The sequence below is a fragment of the Chelonia mydas genome, chromosome 8 (assembly GCF_015237465.2).
Source record: "Chelonia mydas isolate rCheMyd1 chromosome 8, rCheMyd1.pri.v2, whole genome shotgun sequence".
Taxonomy (NCBI): domain Eukaryota; kingdom Metazoa; phylum Chordata; order Testudines; family Cheloniidae; genus Chelonia; species Chelonia mydas.
The window spans coordinates 31,022,331-31,033,586 of NC_057854.1; the positions used below are offsets into that span (position 1 = coordinate 31,022,331).

The following is an 11,256-nucleotide window of genomic DNA, read 5'->3' on the forward strand; positions in this document are numbered from 1 at the left end:
CAAATAATTGACTTTTTTTTTTTTTTGGTTCGGTGGCTCAACCAAAAAATAAAGACACATGCAGTTTGTCTTGAACTGAAACTGATTGTTTTTGAGTTTTCTTGACAAAACAACAACAAAAAAATATTGCTCTGGTGAAATGTTTTACCATTTCCCAGGTTTTTTTTTCAGGTTTGTTTGGATGTAATTGTTCACTGAATTCGACAGAATTTGCAAATAGTTTTGGTACTCCAAAAATTTACTATTTGCTGAAAACATTTGCTCAGCACTTCCTTCAACATAGAGTTGTGTCCAAGAGGAGATGGGTACTGGTAAGTAACAAGTGTCTTCCCCAAGGAACTTAGGCACAGTTCATGTAACAACTGAGCAAGAAAACAAAGGGCTAATTGAGTAAAAGAAAGCAAAACAATTGTGCTCTCCACTTTGCCTTTCCTTCACAACAGGCAGCACATGCAGGAGTGTTTTGAATGATGCAATTGAAATGGATAAGAACAAGTGATTTTTTTATGTCCCATTGCCCTGATTTAATCTTCTGTCCTTCTCATGCAGAAGCTGATGTTGAGATATAGGTGGATATGGTGTCAGAGAAGGTCAGATATCACCTTCCCTGATTTGCCTAACTAACCTGTTCTGTTTTGCCTTCTCGTCCATTATGTCTGTTTTGGAACACGCAATAACTTTGTGGTGTGCCTAGGATGAGACTGAACATCATACAGGAGGGCTTTAATTTTGGTAGTTTTGGCAATAATGTTCGGTTGCCCATAGAAAAACGAAGATGGGATGTTCGGTCGGCTCTGAGGCAGAGGCTGGCCCCAGAACACTTACAATGTTGTCTTAAATTTTAGTTGAAAGTTAATACAGAAGTTACTGCTATTTATTATTTGTTTTATGGTAGCATCACAGTGTGCTAAGCACTGTCCACACATCAAGGAAGACCCATGTTCCTGGCCTGAAGAGCTCAGAAGCTATTACTAGAAATTGAACGTAGAGCAGAGCAGCAGGGTGCTGTAAGCTATCTCCTCACCATCTCCCAGCAAAAACAAGGAGTCAGGTGGCACAAAAACTTATGCCCAAATAAATCTGTTAGTCTTTAAGGTGCCACTGGACTCCTCTTTTTTGTAGATACAGACTAACACAGCTACCCCTCTGATACTCATCTCCCATCACTCTTCCTCAGCTTTGATCTGGACACAGGGGAGAGGGTGTGGTCAACCTTCTGGGTACGAGGTGAGATCAGTCCTTGTCCTCTCTGCTAAGACTGCCAACAGGGTGACCCTACCTTTTGGGATGTGTACAGCGAGAACACCAGCTCACTGCACCTTTCCTACTGAATAGCTGGGAGAGCCTTCCACCAAACCTTCCTTTTTTTTTTTTTTTTTGACATGCCCAATATCTCACACCACAACTTAGACTAATGCTATGTTGGGTCCATCTCTAAAGGTTCTGAACTCCTCTCATTTTTTTGGAAAAAACACATACAGTATATGCATTGCTCTTCATAATCTGGGGCTTGAAATGTGTGCCCATTAACTTTAAAATTTGACCAGCTGGGGGAATATTTCTTAAACCAGAAGTTCTTGTTAAATTTTGTCATCTTCTAAAAATTAAACAGTTTAATTGTTTTAAAGAAAGCTTCTTAGGCCCAGAGATCCCATATCATTTATCTGCTGCTCTGCGGCTTGCAAATTACAATTGCTGTTGCGTCCAAGCCTAAAGGCCACATAGACCATCATATGTAATGTCCTTATATTCATGCCAATTCTTATATCCATTCTTATTATATAAGGATCCATAGGCAAAGTCCCATATCCTGTGTGTCTCCTTATATCTGAATTATGAGAGAAGAACCAGGGAATTATCGTTGGTATTCCTCAACTCCTCCGCCCCCTGTAAAACCCCATCCCATGAGCTGTTTTCCCCCATACCAGCTCAGTAGAATCAATGCAGTCTCCCTTGTGTTTAGCTTTCAGTGGGCTATGGATGTTTGTATTTCTAACTAGATTGTGGGTGGGTTTGGGTACAGAGGAGCAGCAAGCTGGGTTTGACAGCTGGCTAGGGAACAATGGAGGTTTTGATACCTGGGAGGATGGTTTTGTGTTTTGAAGCCCAAGAAACATACGAAGCTTTTGGCTTGAGTAGGCGGATGCAGTGGCGACTTTGAATTAGTGATGGGGGAAGTTTGAATCCCTTGACTCCTACCTTGGCGACCCTTGACAGAAATGAACTGCCCTCCAGCACCCCTGCCCTGTATCTGCCACTACATCTGTCAACAGTGGGTAAATACAATAGATGATGTGATGCTGCTTCTGAAATTCAGCAATGAAACCATTGATGCTGTTAATCTTTTTTTAAATTGCTTTCGCTTTTAATCTTTTAAATTGGGTTTCAGCATTCACACCACACTGAGAAAAGTGGGAGTATTGATGCCTCTCAGCACTTGTTTCAGGATGTTTGCGGAATGTGGCAGACCGCATTGCACCATTTTATATTTGGTTCACTTCAGAACCATAAGGGCAAAAAATTAATTTCCCATCTATTTCCAGTGGCAGAGCCACTCTCTAATATGCTTTGCCACAGTAGGACTCCAGCTCTCTCTACATTGATGTTAAAATGGCCTGTAATTAAAGTGCAGGCTTGAATACACGTCCTGAGCTGTATTTATGCAACAACTGCACAAGTGCCCCTTGGGTTGGCAGTTTTATGACTACAGAACCAGCATCTTCAAATTGCTGTTTTAATCCTAAGTGAGATTTTCCTGAGACTTGCAGGAAGCATGGTGCTGGGAGAGACTTCTTGGTGCAGAGTTAGTCCAGCTTTGCAGAACAGATCCTGACAGGAGCAGAATGGTGTACTGGGCAATTATTACAGATAAGCTTGTACATGCACTAAAATAAGTCTTCCTCAAGCAGGAATATTGTAAAGTTCCATGGGCCAGCAATCTCAGCGAATGCAGCCAAGGGGAAGGTTCTCTGTTTTGACCGTCAGTTTTCAAATATCTAGATCACATACTCCGATCCTGACAGGACTGATTCAGCTGTTCTGAGATCAGCTGTCATTTGCTATGTTTGTATGTTTGCACAAGAATTAAAAAATGGGAATTCTCTTTGTTCGTAAGGGTTCCTATGTCCTTTTCCAGGCACATAGAAAATTGCTCTGGCACCTGCCCTCAACTGCCCCCTTTTTTCCCCACCATGAAACCCTGGCCAACAGTCTCCATCCCAACATTTCTGAAAGTACTATACAAAGGGTCCTATCCTATTTAGTTCTTTGGACCTTTGGTACACATTGATGACAACAGAAGTTCAGCCCCATCCTGGAGGTGCTCAGCACCTTGCAGTACTGGGTGTATAGTTTGTGAAGCACTTTGTGGTGGAAAGGTGTCATATAAATGTGAAATTACAGTAGCATCTAGAGGCCTCTTAACCAAAATCAAGACCAACTGTGCTAGGTACTGTACAAACTCCTAGTGCAGGACAATCCCTCCCTGGCGAGCATGAAATCTAAATAGACAAGACACGTGAAGGGTGGGAGAGGGGACAGAGACGGAGAGGGGAAGTTATTTGCCCAAGGCCACCCAGCAGGTTAGGGATTGAGTCCTATACAGTGCCTTGTCCGCTGGGCCATGTTGCCTCACAAAGGATAATGCTAGCCAGCCCTTTGCTCGGGCTGGAGTGTATTTTGCTTTGCATTGTGCATTCCACTGTTCCTGGGAGGTGAAGACAAAGGCAGAGCCCACTTCATCAATTACTTGTTCCTGAAAGCTCTGCTCAGGTTCTCACCCTTTACTCAGTTTTTCAGCTGGGATGTCTGACTTGCCAGGAGGTCAAGTGCCTGAACTGAGGTTACAGTGGGAGGATGGATCATCTGAGATTTGAACTGAAAATCCTTCTGACCTTTCCTCTGCCTTTGTAGACAGCCTGGCTCCCTTAATCTATTTCTGTCAACGTTCGCTTTGTGTTTCCTATGCTGGGATTCCGTGACTCAGCTTTATTAACTAATTATCTTGGTTTATTTTGCTACTTTTATTTTGAAAGAACACACATTTAATTTCATTAAACTGGCATCCACTGTCCCTCTTTGGCCTGCAAGAAATGACAGATGCTAAGGCATATCTTCATCACTTTGTTCAGCTGCTCTTTGATATTCAACTGGCATTTATATTTCATGCAGGTGAAACAGTCTACAAAAATGTATCATAATAAGCTTTAAGTGGGGTTGAAGACAGACTGGAGGTTCGAACTGCAGCAGTTATCAGCAGATGATGATTCACGAGAAAAATGGTTAAGGCACCAGGTTTGCCAGGGAAGGAATTGCAAGAGAGGAGAAGGGGAGAAATTCACAAGGCAGAAACCTAGAAAGTAAGAGGAGAGTGTGTAATAGCGCTAGGGTATATTATAGCTTTATATCCACTACTATAGTTCAGATTCTGACAGCCTTTCCATTGTATGCCTCAATGCTGAGTGATTTCTAATGGCCTCATAATTGTTCTGTGCTGTAACTTTATAAACAAGTTCACAGCCTAGAAGCATACACAACAGCAACAAGGAAAAAGAAAAAAATAAACCCTGACTGATTCTCCCTTTGTAGCATTAAAATAAGTTCTGTTGATAGACTATTTAGGTGCTTCTATGGGTATAACTCGCAAACAACTTCATTCTGCAAAATTACCCTTTGGTGGCCAATAGTTTGTATAATATACAGTGTACTTGGCCCATCTGGTATCTCTTAATTAGTGATAATCTTGGCAGTTTTTGTATTACACCTGTTTTAAAAAGGCCTTTGAACATGTTTTTGAATCAGCAGTCTGTATTTTTAATGGTGCCCTTCGTCCAGATTTTCTCATTGTGGTTTCAATGGAATTGTTACAATCTGTCAGGTAAAGATACACCTGCATAATATTAAAAAAAATAGCTATAAAGCTAAATCCTCTCCCCTACGCCAAGCCCAAGGAATCAGGTCTGGCACAGTGCGGTGGAGTGATGCAGAAGCTGGGGGAAGGAATCTTTATTCCTAGACTTTGTGCAACTGCTATCACAATGGCCAGTGGATCCTGGTTCATCTCTGCCCTACATTTTGAGCATGGCTGCCCAAGGCACTCTGGGAACCTCTGAAGATCTTTGCTTTGCCCATATGGCACCTGCAACTTCTGCAGAAGTGTATTGGTTTTGCTACCTTTGTGGTTCACATCAGGACCAGGTAGGTTGCCAAGTTTTGTTGGATGTAGTCTGGGAGGTTTCATCACATGGCATAATCTTTAATTAAAGATTAATAATTTATTTCCTGGAGACTCCAGGACAATCCAGGAGGATTGGAAACCCCAGGCCCAGGGGAAGGAGAGAGGATTTGCTTGTAGTGTATGTGGTGGGTTAGGAGGGCAGCTCTGGATACCAGGCAGCAAAATATTTCAAAATTATATAAAAGGCAAAAGTGAGAGAGGTTAGTTGCTGGGTTGCAGCTCCTGGAAAGACCCGTAATTTGTTCAATGCATGCTCACTCTGTGTATCCATCAAGCCAGTATGTTTATTTAGGAAAAAAAGCATGACATCTTTATATAGTGCTACAAGACTTCTTAAGCACTGCTGAGCGCTGAGATCTTCTCTTTCTCTGCAGACAGCCTGCAATAGCATAGCTTCTTAACCCTGTCCCACCAATGTGCTTGAGCCATGTCAGAGATGCCACCTATGGGGTAAGAGGGGAATTCAGTCTCGGTGCCTGTTCAGTCATTGGGCTTTTTTGCTGAGATTGCCATCATACATGCTAATTGTCAAGGAGCAACTGTCCACTAGGAATGGGACTGAGGCCACCGATTCACTTCATGCAGCTAGTAGATAGTAACTGCTGAACTAGGCATATTTGAACCAGTGACTAGAGAGGATATTAGTCATATCCCTACATCAATCTTCCAAGACTGGCAGGCCTCTTGACCCTGTGATGTTTACACGGGTACCGGCGATATCAAAAATGGATTCCAAATTTAAAGCAAGATTTTTGCAAACAGATCCAGGTTGATATTTGACCTACATATACAGAGATCGCTCCAACAGAAGAATAAATTTTAATAATGGGATGCTTTAGCAAAACAGCAATGAAACAATGTACTCATCCAACATCTGTTTCTTTCCAAACATTTATCTTGCAACTGCTTCTGGGACATTCCTTTGGTACCTTGTGCAGTCTCATTGGGCTTCTAAAGAACTTGTATGAAATTATTTTTTAAAGACTAAGCCACATATTCAGAGCTGCCACATAACTCTCATAAATCTGATTGCATTTAGTAGTTCTGATTATTCAATTGCAGCCTGTGTTTTAAAATTACTTGTGATATGATTCATATATAAAAGACCTGAACATTTACAAGCAAAGGTAATTTTTTTAAGGATTTGTTATTGTGCTTATCTTGTATTTCATTTGTTTGCTAAAATTGAGATGCTTCCAGGCCACGTCTTCAAGTCCTTACTCCCCACAGTTGGCAACAGGTTTCAAAATAGTATAGCTCTCAACATGCTGAGCCCTTCTGAAAATCTGGCCTAGACTGTGGATGGTGAATGCTTGAAAGTGTGGTCTTTAATATTCAATATCACAGATACAGCCATGGAGGAAAGTAATTTGGATTAAAAGTATTCTTGTTTCTTTACTTTTGTGGCAAGATTCTTGAACGTGCCAGTATGTTGTCACTCCTGTTGAAGGATTTATTTTTTTAAACCTGGTAAATGATATTTCTCCAGAGAGATGTAGATAAACAATGAGAAACAGAAAGAGCTGTATTTCTGGTCTTTGTCTGACAGGATAATGAATATCCTTACCCATACAGTAGCGTGGTTTCTTTGACAGTTGTCTCAAGACATTTTCACTGGAAGAAACAAACATTTGGAAAGTGGTACAGTACCTTCTGTTGTCATTTATGGAGTCTGGTTATTTGTATTTATTCAAGAATATGTAAGACTTTTTCTTAGGAATGTGGGAAAGAGCAATTTGTCAATCACTTGACTTTCAATCCATTGTCTCAGATTGAACTTAAATTTTCTTTATTGAGAAATCTTCATGTAGAGCATAATAGGAAATGATGTGTTTTTTCCCCCTTAGTCTGTGTTTTTCTTGACTGTTCCTCTTCAGGGAAATAAACTGCAGTCACCACTTAAATCTTGTGTTCACTGCCTTTTTCCCTTGTGAACCCTTTTGTTTTTGTTTATGTTTGTTTTTTAAAAAGTCTAAAAAGGACACCTTTGTGTGCTGTAACTGCCCCAACATGACTTCAATACAACAAAAGTGACCCTCAAGCATAATTTAACTACAGCCACACAATGCAAGACAACCCACTGCCAGCAACCCAAGCAACTCAAAGGCCTCACATTCTTACAGTTCATCTCTGTTTATAACTGCTTGTGGGAGAGCGCATGTGGGAGATAAATTTACACTGCAGTGAGCCCTGAAGGTCCTTGGATGTCCATCTTGTACCCTGGTCCTCAGCTTCTGGGTAACTTCCTTTGTGGCCTTCATCTTGGGTTGCTACCTGAGAACAGCTGCCTCCCTCACATCTCCCTTGTAGATCAATCTGCATTCCCCTGTGTGAATTCTGTGGCTACTCTGTCTCACTCCAGCGTACCATTACCTACCCACCATATTCCCATCCTTTAATACCACATGTGGTATTTTCTGTCCATCCCCTTTATCAGAAAACATGATGTCAGCCGCTGGAAACTCTTTCTTTCTTTCCTCCGTCAGAACAGGAACTGAAACAAACCTGAGGATTTTACATCTATTATCCCGAGTGCCCAGCACTCTGTATAATATAGATTGTCTTGTGGGACCTTAGTATTTGGATATTAAATGGACTAGAACCCTAGATTGGTCCCAGCAATTTCTACCTTTCCCTTACTACTAACCCCACCCCACCACAACCCTGAAATCATCAGTTTTCAAGAGCAGAGTAAAGATACTGTGTCATCATGCAAATTAGCCTTGTGCTATGCGTAATCTCCAGGTAACTGAAGTCTCCTCCAGACTGGCTGCTTTTAGTAGCTGGTAGTTAGATAACACCTACTGGTAAGATTTTTAAGTCTGTGGTCAAAGGCAGCCACTGGCACTGTGCTGGTCCCTTCGTAGCTGGCTTCCTACTAGCTGAGTATCTCCAAGATTCCCACAAAGAAGGCAGCACTGTTGCATTTTCTATATTGCAGGATGGTATACTGAGTTAAAGTGGAGTAGAGTACTAAATCTGCTGTATCCAAAAAGCATTTGTCATGTTTACAGGATGAGCTGTGCTTTAGACCCCTTCTCAAGTGCACCTCTCAGGTGACAGCAAAGCTTCCTCTTCCTCTCAGGGGTAGAACCCTGTGATCCAGCCCCTTTTGGACTGGATCTCTGGGCTGCAGCCCTCCCATTTTCCAACTGCGTAACCACGACAGGCCCAACTGTCTGTGGTACATGCCGGAGAACTTCTCTTTAGGAATCTATGACCAGTGGTTGATTTAATATGACTCAAAAAAAGTTTAAACAAACTTACTGTTTATTCCCCCAAAGGAACATTACAAGCTGAGAAAAGGGTTAAAACAACAAAAGCCTATGCACCAGGATCTTAGCTAAACCTTATCCTTTCTTGGCAAGTCTTTGGTAGGTTCCGCTCAGTCCAGGATCCCTACTTCTGGACTGGGAGAAATAGACTGGGCTGTTTCTATCGATCAGTGTCTCTGGCAGCCTCACCCCCACTCTTCTTTACTTCCTTCCCCTCTAGGCAGGGTTTTTAGCAGTTTAGAATCCCTTTGACCCAAAACTCTGGCTTTAGGAAAATAAATGTGTTGACCTGGCTGGAGCCAGGTAAGTAGGCATTTTCTTGGTTAATGTCCTCCATTGTTCTTGGGATTTTCTCTTAGAGGTATGTTGTTTCTCTTAGTTTTGTTTCCTGCTTGTTCTCCCTAATGGTTTCCTTTGATTTAACTCCATGTAGTCAGGGAGAGCAATATGACAGGTGTCAACACATGATATTCATATGAATAATAGATGCCCGTCTTATTCTCCACAGCATTAATCAAGCTCATTTGGGATTTTCTTTTAACAATGAATCTGAATCAATATGTATTATGCGATTGGTTCAGGTTGTTGCCATTATGCTCCTGCTGTTTTGCTAAGCAGCTTTTCTCGGCACTTGCAGCATCTTGGATTTCCAGTTGGCACTTCCCTCTTTGAATTCATTTTCCCAGCTGAACTGTGAATTATTCACTAGTCATTAAGAGTCAGTGAGGAGAGGTGCCCTTGTAAGGAAGTAGCACATGGAAAATATCAATGCACAGTGTCGTATTCACTGCTGGCTCTATCAGGACTAGCACACTGATTGCTAAACAAATCATTCTAGAGATGAATTCTGTGGGGCTGTCTTTTGCAGAAAACCTTCAACAGAGAGGTCCTATCTTCTCTATATGGAAAACTACAGACTACATGTTCTGTTGGTCAAAGTGTTCCCTCCCTCCACTGTTATGCACTGTCCTGTGTCAGCTATTGAACTGTCTCTCCCATTGTTGTGTGCTGTGATAGTGAAGGTGATTGGAACAATTTACAAAGGATTGTGGTGGATTCTCCATCACTGGCAATTTTCAAATCAAGACTGGATGTTTTCCTAAAAGATATGCTGCAGTTCAAAGAGGAATTAATTCAGGGGAGTTCTATGGCCTGTGCATAGAATCATAGGGTTAGAAGGGACAACAAGGGTCATCTTGTCTAACCCTCTCCGAAGATACAGGATTTGTTGTGTCTAACCAATCCAAGGCAGATGGCTATCCAACCTCCTTTTGTAAACCTCCAATGAAAGAGCTTCCACAACCACAGGAGATCAGACTAGATAATCACACTGGGCCCTTCTGACCTTGTAATTAATGATTTTTTTTAAGGAAGGATTCTACAAAATCTGTGAAATGTAGCTCTGTTTTTATTAAAACAGAGTCTTTGCAGTAATAAGCCACTAATGTAAGAGGCCAAATAGCCCTAGTGCTGTTGCAGCAGGAGGCATAGAGATGGCTGTGGTGATTCACCGGAGAGTAAGAAGCTACAGCATCATAGCTGTGCAGAGGATAGAAAGATGCTTACAGAAGCTATAATGTAACTTGTCAATGTCTTAAATGCTTCCAGTTTCCATTGCAAGCTTTTTCCAATTAAATACAAGCTTTGAAAAATAACCCATGCATTTCACTTTTGCCAGAATTATTTAAAAATAAGAACAAACTTCTGTGATGCCATACACCAATTTGTTTTTCTATGGCAGAATGTCAGGTTTCTGTTTTTTAAATCTGATCTGAAATACCACACCCTAAAAAGCAAAAGCCCACTCTGAAAATGGATGAGAGGCTGAAATTGAAGAAAGCTCACCACTCGTACATGTTAGTAATTTTATAGAGAGTAGGAATGGATGAGTAAGCTGGTTCAGATGGAATCAGAACCAACCCAAACATCCACCCTAATCTCCAGATGAGCACAGAGGAAAAGGTTCCACAAAGTTGGGTTAACTCTGTGAGGATATGGATGCTATATATGTTTTCTTGCATCTTTGTACTTTCTAATTTCAGTTACAGCACCTCTATTGGGACCTTGCTGTGTGTGCATAGGGGGGTGTAATGAAGGAAGAGAGAATTTCTCATGTGACCGTTCTTGTTGTTTGTCTAAAACAGATTAAAGAAGCATAATTGTGATCATGAAATGAATATCCCCAAATGCCTGGCCAGAACTGATCTCTCACTCTCAACAGTTGTTCAGTGATTCAGGGTGAACAGTACAGCCAACTCAAGTTGCTTTTGAGGTGAACATATTAAGCGTCTCATATGTATTCCCAGTGATGAGCTGCCAGAAGCTGAAGAACCGGTTCCTTCAGTCGCTCCGGGTCTTCGGTGGCACGTCCTTCAGTCGCTCCGGGTCTTCAGTAGCACTGAAGGACCTGCCGCCGAAGGCCCGGAGCGAGTGAAGGACGTGCTGCCGAAGTGACGCTGAACGCCCGCAGTGCTGCTGGGTGAGTAAAAATTCTCAGGGGAGCTTCCCCAGCCGAGAGCTCAGGCGGGACGAAAAGGCCACAGTTTGCCCACCCCTTTAACAACCGGTTCTAAACCGGCTTCAAAATTTAACAACTGGTTCGTGCGAATCAGCTCCAGCTCACCACTGTGTATTCCCTACTAGCGTGCAGGAGGCACTGGGTGGGTGGCTGGGTGGGAGGGAGGGGGAGGAGTTGATCAGCATGGCCTGCGGACCCCAGTTTGAGAAATGCTGTCATACTTTACA

The 11,256-nt window shown here is 42.1% G+C and overlaps 1 protein-coding gene across 1 annotated transcript in view; it reads left to right on the forward strand.

Annotated features, from left to right (window-relative positions):
• KCNIP1 (potassium voltage-gated channel interacting protein 1) overlaps window positions 1–11,256 on the forward strand; it is a 770,055-nt gene that overhangs the window by 38,543 nt on the left and 720,256 nt on the right. The window lies entirely within an intron of this gene.